Source organism: Arvicanthis niloticus, chromosome 21 (assembly GCF_011762505.2).
Source record: "Arvicanthis niloticus isolate mArvNil1 chromosome 21, mArvNil1.pat.X, whole genome shotgun sequence".
Taxonomy (NCBI): domain Eukaryota; kingdom Metazoa; phylum Chordata; class Mammalia; order Rodentia; family Muridae; genus Arvicanthis; species Arvicanthis niloticus.
In genome coordinates this window covers 28,485,123-28,499,464 of record NC_047678.1, presented here as the reverse complement: position 1 = coordinate 28,499,464, position 14,342 = coordinate 28,485,123, and the positions used below count along the sequence as shown (strand labels likewise).

General features: G+C 39.7%; 1 protein-coding gene across 2 annotated transcripts in view; it reads right to left on the bottom strand.

Moving 5' to 3' along the window:
• Positions 1 to 14,342, bottom strand: part of Rhoa (ras homolog family member A) — a 31,870-nt gene that overhangs the window by 15,662 nt on the left and 1,866 nt on the right. For both annotated transcript variants that reach the window (XM_034525036.2, XM_034525037.2), the window contains exon 2: positions 7,505 to 7,579. The gene's annotated coding sequence lies outside the window, so the exon portion shown is untranslated. The remainder of the gene's footprint in view (positions 1 to 7,504; positions 7,580 to 14,342) is intronic.

Genomic DNA, 14,342 nt, shown 5'->3' with positions numbered 1-14,342 from the left:
ACTTGTCCCAATAAAGGGCTATTTAATCCTGAAATCCCACAGGATCAGAATTAGAATTAGAATTAGAGGACTGATTGAAAGCTGTATGAGCTAACACTTTAATTTTTTTTTCCTAGATACCACTATCTGATCTATAAGGTCTAAAAACAAAGGCCTATATTTTAATTTTTACTAATTCCCTACAATGCTTAGCAGGATCAAAAACAGCACTGAATATGTATGTAATAAATATGTGTAAGATTAAGAAACTTAGCCTTTCCAAATAAAGACATGTGTTGTTGGTTTGGTTTAGGGTGGCACGAACACATGCTAGACAAGAGCTCCGCCACTGAGTCACATCCATTCTTAAAACTTTTTTGAGGACTGGAGACATGGTTAAGAGCACTAGCTGCTCTTTCAGGGGTCATGAGTTCAATTTCCAGCACTCACATGATGGCTCACAACCATCTATAATGGGGTCTGAGCATTATATAATGAGGCATCTATAATGCCCTCTTCTGGCATGCAAACATATATCCAGAGAGAACATTTATACATAAAACACATAAATAAATTTAAAAAATTTTTCTGAGATAAAGTAGGCATGGTGGTGAGTGCCTTTTCTTCCAGCACTCAGGAGGAAGAGGCAGGATGATCTCTGTGAGTTTGTCAGCCTGGTCTACATAGGACATTGCTATGTTTTGGGACAGCCAGAGCTATGTCTCTAAAAATTAAAATTTGAAGTTAATTCTTTCCAAATAAGACCTACAAAGGGGTAGAAAGTATGTGTAAATCACTTTATTAAAATTTCTGTAGTCCTTATTGTCATATAAAACCAGAGAAAAAGTCTGAATTTATTATCTCAGATATAGCAAAGCCTTAAGGAGGACTATACTCAGGCTGGAAAGATGGCTCAGTGGTTAAGAGAAATGACTGCTCCTCCAAGTCCTGAGTTCAATTCTCAGCAACCACATGGTGGCTCACAACCATCTGTAACGGGATCTGATGCCCTCTTCTGGTGTGTCTGAAGACGGCGACAGTATATTCATATACATAAAATAAATAATTCTTTTTGTTTGTTTGTTTTTTCAAGGCAGTGTTTCTCTGTGTAGCCCTGGCTGTCCTGGAACTCAGAAATCCACCTGCCTCTGCCTCCCAAGTGCTGGGATTAAAGGTGTGCGCCACCACTGCCCAGCAAAATAAATAATTCGAAGAAGAAGAAGAGGAGAAGGAAAAGGAGAAGGAAGAGGAGGAGGAGGAGGAAGAGGAAGAAGAAGAAACCAAGCATCACAACCTAGGTAGATTAAAAAAAAAAAGCCTATAACCTTAGAAAATTCTAGAAAGCAGGCTTTTACCATAATAAAGTTCATTATAAAAGACTAAACACACTTGTTATTAATAGCTAAGCACTAAAGGCTGCAAAATACTTTTTCATAAATTAGAAGAGAATCACAGTTACTCAAATAGGGTATTTTTCATAAAAGGAAACTTCTCAGACAAATCTTTCTCCCTTTAGCCTTTCTTTCTTGCATTGTAGGAAGCACTCCTGGGCAAAAGAGAAAAGTGCCCATATTATTATCATATTAGTGTTCCTACAGCTGATCTTGCATAATCATGGTAATTTACCTGGAGGAAGATGAAATCATATTCACTCTAATACAAATCCCAGTCATGGATCTGGACTAGATCAGTTAACACATTCTAGAAAGGGGCCAGGTGAACTCTGCTCCACTGTCACCATCCAAAGCAATAAATACATTACTGACCAACACTTCATTTAGATTTCAAATTCTGAGATGTTTTCCACAAGAACACAACACCTACCACATGACTGTTCAATAAAGCTAAACATCAGTTGCATAAACAAACAGGTAAGTTGTATATAGATCAGCCACATTGACTAGAAACTGATTTCAGTTATAAAAACATAGATGGCAGGAGACTAGCATGTCAGTCATTTGCAACACCAATCAGCACCACTAGATGAGATCAATCCCCACTTTCTCACTTACTTCAGTGCTTTCAGTACCAGTTTTCTTTGTCAGATGATGGTAATAGAAATACTAGACAGCCAGTGAGATGGTTCAAAGAAGTAAAGGCTGGCCTTGACCTACTGACTGTCTCACCTCTACCCACCCCACCAATGCTGGCATATATCATACCTGGCTCTTCTACAACCTATATAACTAAACTGGATAATTTTGATGACTTTTTAAAGAATATATACAGATGATAATACTTTCTTTTTTGTTTTTTCAAGACAGGGTTTCTTTGTGTAATAGCCCCAGCTGTCCTGGAACCTGTTTATATAGACCAGGCTAGCCTCAAACTCACAGAAAGCAGTCTACCTCTGCATCCTGCATTCTGAGATTAATACTTTCTAATACTGACTGTGTATCTATTTCATCAATAATTCTTAGCTTACTTTTGACATATCAGAAGCTAACAAAGACATCTGAGGTGATGATACTAGCTAGTAATGAGTGCATTAAAGACACTTATTAGCCAAACATTAATTATCAGGAGGCATCAAACAGTCCTCCAGCCAAGAAGCAGAAGTGGAAACAATTTGAATTACTATGCCTCTGCAGAATCAAGATGTTTCTAATATTTTAGAAAGATAATGAATAAATTTCCATGCAGATAAAATAACCACAGCTTTAAAAAGAACTAATTCAATGTACTTAAGATAATTATAATTTTACCTCATGCATCTTCAAAAGGCTAATTATGCAGAAGAAACAGTGATGATTATAGCAAGCTTTCTACCATTTCTAGACACTTGGACACTAAATGCAAAACCATCTCAATTTGTCAAGGGCTCGATGATGGGGTTGGGCTGTGGTTCGGCAGCAGAGCTCCCCTCTGGCATATGTGCAAAGCCTTGGGTTTGAACCTTAGAATTTCAAAAATATAAAATGAATCCTTTAATACAGAGAATATAACATTTAAATATTGAGGTTATAACATTTATCCTATTGACATTATTTTAAGTATATAATTCTGAGACTTTATCTCAAACATTTATGTTGAAATTTACACCTTAGGGTTTTCTCTAAATTGAAAATATGTATGATGCTGATGACTATTAGAAAAGCATAAGCTACCTAAGCCTTATTACACTTAAATTTTAATAGGCAGAGCAATCTTTGTTGAGTTTGAGGTCAACCTGGTCTACAGAGTCCCAGGACAGCCAGGGCTACACAGAAAGACCTGGTCTCAGAAAAGGGCGGGGGCGGGGGGGCGGGAAAGAGCCTGGTATATATAAACACTTCTTTCGAACCTAGGTTTTATTAAGTGTTAATTTCTTTTAAAGATTTATTAATTTTTATTTTATATGTTTGGGTGTTTTGCCTGCACATGTCTTTATAACACTTTGCACATCTGGTGCCCACACAGGCCAGAAGAGGGCACTGGAACCCTGGAATTGGAGTTAACAGAAGGTTGTGAGCCCCAAGAAACTGAATTTGGTTCCTCTAGGACAGCAGTTCTCAACCTGTGGGACATGACTTGCTGTGGGGGTTAGAGGCGTTTCACTGGATATAGAGGACATAACATGATATACCCACTGGGATAAAATATCCTGCATATCAGATATTTACATTACAATCATAACAATAGCAAAATTACAGTTACGAAGTAGCAATGGAATTTTATGTTGGTTACTACAACATGAGGAACTGTAAAGGGTCACAGCATCAGGAGGGTTGAAAAAAAACCACTGCTCTAGAAAACCACCAAGTGCTCTTAGCAGTCAACCTCTAACCTCTAATGTTAAATCTTAAAGAATCCTTGTTTTCTGTGTAGCAGTGTTTTGCCTATGTGTCTTAATGTAAGCAGTAAAAACATCACCTTGGTTGAATTCTGGGTAAAGTACTGTACTAACAGACAAGAAAATATCCAAAAATTCTGGAGATGTTAATTTCTGGAATTTTTGTTTTGTTTTTTGGGGTTTTTTTTGTTTGTTTGTTTGTTTTTTGTTTTGGAGACAGGGTTACTCAGTATAGGCCTAGCTGTCCTGGAACCCACTCTGTAGACCAGGCAGGCCTCAAACTCAGAAATCTACCTGTAATTTCTGGATTTTTTTTTTTTTTTTTGAGACAGAGTTTCTCTGTGTAGCCCTGGCTGTCCTGGAACTCACTCTGTAGACCAGGCTGGCCTCGAACTCAGAAATCCGCCTGCCTCTGCCTCCCAAGTGCTAGGATTAAAGGCGTGCGCCACCACCAACTGGCAATTTCTGGAATTCTAAAACTCAAAGCTGGTAACTATTCTTTGCCAAAACAATAAAATATCCATTTTTTAAAGCTAAGATGTGGCTTAGGGTTACATCTGTATTTTAAGGGCATCCCTCAGCTCCCAACTTAGATCAGGCCATTTAGTGCTTTCTTGTAGCACCTCACACTTCTCTCAGTCTCACCTCACACTCAGTGTTCCTCTAAGGTCCCTTCTCTCTAAAATCCATTAACATAATTAGCATTGTCTGTTGCCAGTTGATGCCAGTTAATCCCAGCACTTTGGAGGCAGATCTTTGTTTCTGGCCAGCATGGTCTACAGAGCTCGTTCTACACAGCCAAAGCTACACAAAGAAACCTTGTCTTGAAAAACAAAACAACAACAAAACATCTGCCATAGTTGCCATTATTGGACAAGTACATTAATATGTAGTGCTCAAATAAATGAAGCAAATCTACGTGTGTCTGTGAGGTGCATATACTTGAGTGTGCAGGTGGATGAGACCAAAGGATGATGCCTTCCTCCAATACTCTCTGCCTTAGTGCCTTAAGTCTTTGATTCAGCCAAAAGTTCAGTTTTGGCTAGGTTTAGCCCAAAGCGCTCCTATGATTCACCTTAGCCTCTGCTCCCTCAACCCCTTGCTAGGGTTACAGGCTGGCACAGTCATGCCTAGATCTTTTTTCATGGCACAGCAGGCACTCTTACCCACTGAAGAGTTTTAGAAGCAAACAATCCTTATATAGCCAACTGTGATATAACAGATTTTTAAAATTTTTATTTATGGGTCAGTGAAATATGCAAAAATAAATTATGTAAAGAAATGTTTATTTTACTGGGTGGTGTTGTGCAATCCTTTAATCCCTGCACCAGGAAGATAGAGGTAGGTAGATCTCTGAGAGCTGGAGGCCAGTCTAGTCTACATGGTGAGTCTTTGATTCCAAAAAAAAAAAATCTTTTGTTTGTATGTATGTATGTATGTATGTATGTATTTTTCATGTAAGAAAGTACACATGGAGACCAGAAGTAAATCTCAATTGTCATTCCTCAGAAGTCTTACAACTTGGTTTTTAAGATAAGATCTCTTCCTGAGTCCTAGAGTATAGCCATTTGGAAAAGTTGACTGGTCAGAGGCCCAGTGAACAACTGCCTGTATGTATCTGCCTCCCCGTGCTGGGATTACAAATGTAAGCAACCATTTTCATCTTTTTACGTGGATACTGAAGGCTGAGGTAAGGTATTCTTGTGCAGCAAGCACTTTACTGAGCAAGTTATCTCCCCAGCCCCATGGCATACACAAGAGACCCAGGGACACTCCTGTAATTCTACAGTGAGGAAGCTGATAAAGATTCAGAGTTTGAGGTCAGCCTGGGATACATAGTAAGACACTTTAAAGGGGTTAGAAAAATGGCTCAGTTGTTAAGAGCAGTGGCTGCTCTTCAAGTGGACAAAGATTCAATCCCTCGCACACCCACATAGCAGCTTACAGCTGACTTCAGTTCTGGTTACCTGATGTCCTCCTCTGGCATCCAGACTGCTGTGACACGCACATACATGCAGGCCAAACATCAATATACATGTTTTCAAGGATACCCCAAAAATAAATGAAAAGAGAAGGAAGGGAAGAAAAGTAACAGGGGGATTGACAAACATGCTTGAATAAAAAAAGGTAGCCAGTGACCAAAAAAAGAGGAGGAGACAAGTCAGATGTGGTAGCTCACGCTTGTAATACTGGCACTTCAGAGGGCAGGGCAGGGCAGGACTGCTGCTAATTCAAGGCTAATCTGAATAAACTACTCAGCCTAAGTTACTATGTGGAATCTAGTCTTAAGACACAAGTGGGAGACAAGAAATCTTGTGAAAGTCAGAATGAAAAAGTAAAGACGATGTTAGTGAGCAGCTTAGTAGGGCCAGCCACCAGACCAGGAGAACCCCCACGGTAGAAGGAAGAAAGTAATTCCCACAAATTGTCCTCTGTGAGTTCCTGGATAGCCAGAGTTACATAAAGAGATTGTTTCTTTAAAAAAAAAAAAAAAAAAAAATTGTCATGCGGTGATGACACACGCCTTTAATCCAAGCACTCAGAAAGCAGAGGCAGACAGTTCTGAGTTTGAGGCCAGCCTGGTCTACAGAGTGAGTTTCTGAACAGCCAAGGCTACACAGAGAAACCCTGTCTCAAAAAAAAAAAAAAAAAAAGGAAAGGAGTGGATAAACAAGAAATAGAAGACTAAGGTGAAAAAGACCTATTTTTAGGGACTCTAAGACAGTTCAGCTGGTAAGAGAACCAGAACTTGAAGTTTCAACACCCAGAGGAAAAAGGAAGGAAAACACGACAGCATGTGCCTGTAATCAGCTGAAGGATTACAGGAGGATGCCAGGTGTTTGCTGGCCAGCTAGTGAAGCCAAATGGAAAGCTCCAGTAAGGCGGGGCCAAATGTGCAGGTACACCAGGCAGACAGGCCTCTGTAAATTAAAGCTAGCCTGTGATCTACATGTTGAGTTCTAGGTCAGCCAGCGCTACTAAGTGAGACCTTGTCTTTAAAAAAAAAAAAAAAAAGAGCGAGCGAGAGCGAGAAAACAAAGGAATGAGAATTCATGAATAGGACAGCCTCTGTTTTCTTCAGATGACACAGCATTACTTTCCGGCATACCATAGTTTTTAAGTAAGCATTTTATAAAATAAGTAAGGACAAACCCACAAATTACCTTGCACTCCTTTTACCATAACAAAGAATTCAGTTAACCAAAACCAGCAACAAGATACGTGATACGTTCACTGCTAGGTAGTCAAAGCAGAAAGATCATGAGTTCAAAAGACCCTATATTAAAAAAGGCAAACAAGGCAAGAAAGAGACAGACAGGGCCAGTGAACTGTCTGTGGGTTAAGATGACAGCTATCAAGGCTGACCGCCCTATTTAGACCCTAGAACCCACATAATGGAAGGAGAGGACCAACTCTTCCATGCTGTCCTCTGACCACCATATTCCTACCCAAAACACACACCAACAAATGTAAAAGAAAAAGAGGCTGCCAAGATGCTCGTTATCTAAAAATTCTTGCTGCTAAGCCTTACGGCCTTAACTGAATCCCTGGTACCCTCGTGCTAGAAGGAGAGAACTGACTCGGACGGCTTTAATCTCCACAAGCATGTGTATATACGTACACACACAAAACAGGAAACATTCAAAGGCCTTCAAAATTAGAGAACAAGAGAATCACTTATTTCCACAGATTTTGTATTAATAATCTCTCAATATGAGGAAAAGGAATGCAGAAGAATTATTATTTACATACCTTACGAAGGTGCTGAAAACACACAGCTTCTGGGACGCAGTTGTACAAAGTACCTGGAACTTCTCAGATGCAAGGCTACAAAAAATAAGAAATATGAGTTCGTTTTATTAGGATAAAAACAGAATGTGCGTATCAATCCAAACAAGAAAAACATATAGCATTATTTAATTGCATTTGAAATAATCTTCAATTACATCCTTAACCTGAGATTCTTTGCCACAATCCTTAACTACTACACTACAACCTATCTTTCAACACTTTATGGCACTGGTTCTCAATCTTCCTAAAGCTTCAACCCTTGATTGAATAAAGTTCCTCATGCTGTGGTGACCCCAAGAATTAAATTAATTTCATGGCTACTTCATAACTGTATTCTTGCTACTGTCACGAATCCTAATATTTTTGAAGACAAGTTTGCCAAAGAGGCCATGACCCACAGGTTGAAAACTGATGTTTTATGGGTTGTGTTCACTCCCCTCCCCACCCGACCCCCAACACACCACATGTGTGTCAATTTTGCAGAAATCCACTTATTCCACCAATTTGGGTTTTTGTCATTGTTGTTATCATCGTATAGTTGATTTGGTGCTCAACACCAAACCACTTCCACCACACACACTTATCACACACACAGACTCTTCACAAGTAGATGCAAACACAAAGATTGCCTTGGTAGCTTCATGAATTCCACATGAGGGTAATCTTTAGTGCCTCTTGCAAAGCAGTATTAAGGTCATTTACACCTCTAGGAGTAACAATTTCCTTGGCTGTGGTGGTGAGATGAAGCCAAATATGAATACACTGGAGCTTCTGCTCACTTAGTGGCACCAAGGTAAAAGCTATTATTAACATCAGAAAAATTTATCATTTATACCATCCATGACCTTCTTCTGTAAAAAATTAACTTTTAGCTGAGCATGGTGGCACATGTCTTTAATACCAGCAGAAGTGGGAGGAGTTCTATAAATTTGAGGCCAGCCTGGTCTACAGAGTGAATTCCTGGACTGCCAAGGTTACAGAGAAACCCTGTCTTAAAACCTCCCCACAAAAAATATGTGTTTATTTGTGCCTGCATATATATGACTATAATATACGTGCATATACATATATACATTTCTTAAAAATTGAAAGCCTAGCACATTGGCATACATGTATAATCTCAGACTCAGGAGGCAGAGGGAGGTAGATCTCTTTTGAGTTCCCAGCTAACTTGGTCTACACTGTGAATTCCAGGTAAGCCAGAGAGCTACATAGAGAACCCGTCTCAAAGCAACAACAGATACACATCATTCCTCCCCTCCACTGCATAAACATATACAACTATTCTGCAATGGGCAACCAATAATGGAGAGACTAAGACTTCCTCTCTGAACAGCCATTATTTATTTGCCTGTAGCTCTGTCTAGGAGTTTGACCCCATAAAAATTTCCCCCTTCCACAGTAACATGTCCTCGGATGTTGCTATGGCCTTCTTCACATACTAAAAATGTACACAATCAATCTTGCTTCTCAAATATAATAAATGTTGTACTCGAAAAGTAAAACAGATGAACTCTATATAAAATTTCCCCAATTAAAAAAACTTTACATTTATTCATTTTATTATTTTGTGTGGTTAGAGGAGTCAGAAGACAACTTCGGAGAGTCTGTTCTCTCTTTGTATCATATGGGTCTCAAGAATCAAACACAGATTGTCAGACTCATGTAGTAGCTTTACTTGCTGAGATATCTCAACCAGCCTGTAAGCTATACTTTTCTTTTTGGAAATGGTCTCATTGCATAGCCCTGGTTGGCCTAGAAACTCACTACATATACAAGAAAAGCCTTGAACTCGGATTTCTTTGCCTTCCAAGCATTAGAAAGAATTAAAAGAGTAAACCACCATATTCGACTCCAAATTTTTATTACAATATTTTTCTTTTTGCTCCATTTATTCATTTGTGTATGTACACATATATACACATGCACATGTGCAATAGCAAATGCTACAGTACACATGTAGAGGGCAGAATTTAGGAATTGATTCCTTTAAATTCCAACATGTGGGTCCTAGGGACAGAACTCCAGTGGTCAGGCTTGGTGGTATAGGCATCTTTACCATAGTGAGCCATCTTGTTGGCTGTTATACAAATCTTATTTTTTTAAAAGATTTGTTTTATGTGTTCACCATTGCTCTCTTCAGACACACCAGAAGAGGACATCAGACCCCATTACAGATGGTTGTGAGCCACCATATGGCTGCTGGGAATTGAACTCAGGACCTCTGGAAAAGTAGTCAGTGCTCTTAACCACTGAGCCAATCTCTCCAGCCCTATACAAATCTTTTTTTCCCTTTTTTTATGTGTATTAGTATTTTTCCTGAAATTATATATGGGCATTACATGTGTGTCTGGTGGCCTTGGAAGTCAAAAGAGAGCACCAGATCTCCTGGAACTGGAGTTATGATGTTTGTGAGCTACCATGAAGGTGCTGGGAACTGAACCCAGGTTCCACTGAAAGAACAGTAAGTGCTCTTAACCATTGAGCCCCTCTCCAGTCCCACTATAATAAGCAAGTGCTTTACAAGTACCCTGTGCTGGCTAGTTTTATGTCAACTTGACACAATCTAGAGTCATTAAAGAGCAGGAAGCCTCACTTGAGAAAATGCTTCCAGAAGATTCAGCTACAGGCAAGCTTGGACATTTTCTTAATCAAGGAGGAAAGATACAGTCCAGCCCTGGGCTGGTGGTCCTGGGTTCTATAAGAAAGCAGGCCCAGCAAGCCAGTAAACAGCACTCCTCCATGGCCTCTGCATCAGCTCCTGCCTCTAGGTTCCTGCCCTGGTTTCCCTCAATGGACTGTGATGTTCAAGCCAAATAAACCCTTTTCTCCAAGTTGCTTTTGGTTCCCTTGTTTCATCACAACAATAGAAACCCTAAGACAGGCCAGATCGGCCCCATTATTTCCTTTTTAATAGAGGCTTAACAGGAAATTAAAATCAGAAAAGTAGCTGTTTATAAACTGATGGCTTAAAAACAGAACTAAACTAAACTTACTTAGATTGGTGATAGCTCATTTGGTAAAGGGCTTGCCTTGTAAGCTTGAGGACCTGAGTTTGGACCTGCTTCATACTTGCAAAACTTGGGCACGGTGGCATGAGTACATCTGTAACCTCAGCACTGGAAAGAGTGACTGTGGAGGATCCCAGAAAATTCCTGACCAGCCTGTCTAGCTCAATCATGAGCTGCATGTTTAGTGTTTCAAAAAATAAGGTGGAAAGCAATGAAGAAAGACACCCAATGTCAGCCTGGACTCCACAAGGATGCTCACACACATGCACATCATAAACTTATACATGTGCTCACAAAGGCTTGGGGACAAGAGATGTGGCTCAGTGGCCTTGAACTTGAAATCCTGATCCTTCTGCCATCACTTCCCAAAAGCTAGGATTATAGGTGAGCGACAGGTCTGGGTCACTTGGTTTTTTCCTGCTGGCTTTGCTTTTTTTTTTTTAAATATCTATCTGAAGCTGGCCTCAAACTTGGAACAATCTTCCTGCCTCTGCCATTCTGAAATCTGGAATCACAGGCATGCAGTAAAACCAGTCAGGGTAGTAAGAGTTTTGTTGTTGTTTTAATGTGTATAGGTATTTTGCCTACATGTCTATCTGTGTACCACTTGCATGCTTGGTGCCCAAGGAAGCCACAGGTGTCAGATATCCTAGAACTGGAGTTGCAGATGATGGCACGGCACCGCACCATGTGTGGGTGCTGGGAATCAAATCTGGATCCTCTGCTTTAACAGCTGAGCTATCATCGCTCCAGACTGCCCAAGTTACCCTCTATATTTAAAAAATAAACAACCCCACAACAACAAAAAGGGGTTGTAACTCTACTGAGCGTAATTCCAAGCTTCTCAGAAGACTCAGGAGATAAGAGGCAGGAGGATCAGATGGTTCTAAACCAGTCTCACAAAAAGCCAAGAATTGTTACACTCACACCTGTAATGCCTGACCCAGGGAAGTAGAGGCAGGAGGATCAAGAAGTTCAAGTCATTCTTAGCTATATAGCTAGTTTTAGGTCAGCCCAACTTCCATAAGTCTCTCAAAAAAATTTTCAGATTATATTACTCCCCAACTTCAAAACAAGACAACAAATACAATGCCCGACAGACATCCTACTTAGAACAACCAAAGCCAGGCAAGGATTGGTGGCTAACACTCAGAAGCTAAGCAAGGACTGCCAGGAGTCCTACTTACCCAGTAAGCCCTACACCAGCATAAGCTACAGTGTAAGGGCTCCAAATAAAAAGAACAAACCTGATAGGCATGGTGCCACACTTTTCTAATCCCAGTACTTGGGAGGCAGAGGCAAGTGGATCTCTGTGAGTTAGAAGCCAGCCTGGTCTAAGAACAAATTTCCAGATAGACAGGGCTATGTGGAGAAATTCTGTCTCAAAAATAAAACAAAACCCCCCAAAGAATAAAACAAATAAGCAAACAAAACAAAAAACACACAAAAAGAACAAGCCCAAAGAATTTCTCATATCCTAAACACACTACACAATCTGGCCTCTGCCCATCTCTTCAAACCCATTTTAACTCCCACTCTTTCATTAGCTGCTTGTCTTCCTCTTTTCTGGATTTGGATTTTAAGATTCTATGATAAATAAACCTGAGTATATTTCCTGTACCTACCCTCCCAGGGGGGCTCAGGGGGTGATATCAGACGCTAGTAGTATTGCACTGGGGAGGTGGGGCAAACAACTGGGATAAGTTTAAACTCAACCTAGCTCTATTAGCTAAACAAAAAACAAAACAAAACCAAAAAACCAAAAAACCAACCACCTTTCTCAAAAGATACCAACCCCTCTCCCCAAATCAAGTTTTAGTTTGGTACAAACTGCAGTTTGGTTCCAACTTAACAGTCCTGTATTTCATACCTCCATCACTTAGTACTAAAAAAGGCACACAGAGAAATTTTAAGTACATTCAGATTCATTTGACACAAACACCAATAAATGGAAACCAACACCCAGAATAAGCAGCTTTATTGCCTAGCTTGTTTTCAGTCACATGGTCTGCATAATTATGAATATACAAACCTTCACTTAAAATACTACAACAACATGTTAAAAACCACCAGGATGGTGCTTTCTGCACTAGAGACTGAAGGAGGACCACCTCAATTGTGAGGTCAGCCTGGGCTACAAAGCTCCAAGCCACACACAGCTTGTCTCAGATCAAACAAGTCACCTCAAATAGGGATTTTACAATAATTAACTTCAAATTACTTTCAAAACTTATTGTCACAAATATCCAGTGTCACCAAAACACTAACAGTAAGATGCACACTTAAATATAAGCTTGGTATGGTGGCTCAGACCTGCAACCCCAGCACTCAGGAGGGCTAAACTAAGGGACAACTGCTACAAGCTCAAGACCAGTCTGGGCCACAATGTAAATTTCCAAGCTAGTCTCCTCACCTAGAGTGTAACTGTCTCAAAACAAAATAAAACAAACGAACAAACAAACAAATAAATAGAATTCAGTTACAGTTGGGCCTGATATCATAGGCCTGTAAACCCAGATATTGGGGAGACTGAGAAAGGCTGAAAGTTCAATACCAGGCTAGACTATCTGAAAAGTAAAATCAGAGTTCAGGAATACTTTAGTAGCAAAGCCCTTGCCAAGCATGGGTTAAAGCCTCAGGCTAAAAAATAATCAATCAGTTAATATATAGAGAGGCTATTAGTATAGCTATGAATCAAAGTTAGGTTTAATTCCCAGTATCACAAAAGACAGATAAATAACATAGTTAATTACTAATGTTTTGGAGTAACAATTGAGTTCCACTGGATAAGAGCATTAAGAGGAAAGGACACTATTAGAAACTCTTTTTGAGACAGGATTTTGTTGTATCACCTAGGCTGGCCTTAAATCTGCAATCCTCCAACCTCCTGGAGTGTTTTATTACAGATTTGTCACCTCACCTACTTCCAATTTTTAAATTCAACATTTATGCACAATTTGTCATCACTGTTAGTAGTTATAATACAATAGAACTAAGTGCACTGTCTATAAAAACCCACTGATCTTAGTCTTTCAACAAAGTTAACTGATCTTTTGGCTCTTTAAGGAGTCAAAAGACTAGTTTGGCTTTTCTTACTCAGCCTCTTCTTACTACTTCAGGACTCCACCCCATGGACTAAGAAGCACCTGAAGACCAGTTTTTATTCTTCTAATAACTTACACCCCTAATAGAACAAAATGGACTTTTAAAAGGAGTTAATAGGGAACAGAGAAAGTATAAGGACTGTGAAACCACTCCAACAAAACCACTCTCACACACGTGTACAGATCATGCTTGATGCATGCAGAGTCTCAGCAAGTCCACTGAAAACTGAATCAAAGGACCTAAAGCGGCCTGGAAACGTTCAAGCTGGACCTCATTATGTTGTCTTTGCTAAGAGTAAACTCCCAGAACCCGGGTCCTTAAGAAAACTAACAAACTCAAAGGCAAGGCCTAGCCAAAAAGGAACTATTTACAAAAACATAAAATTTGTTTGGTAAATGGATTGACCAATCCTCCCCAAATATGCACAATCTGAGTGGTGAAGAACTGAAAGTAATCTGGAACCCTGATTTTAACTGACAGTACATGGAGAATAACAGGAAAAAAAAAATAGTTCTAGTCTAACTAGATGTATGACCTTCAAACATTTTAAGTCTCAGCAGGAATGGTGGCACACACCCAATGATCCCAGCACTGTTTAGGAGGCTGACTAGGAGCACTGTGAAAATTAGAGGACAGCTTTATCTACAAATTAAGTTCCAGGTCTCAAGTCAAACCCAATGTCC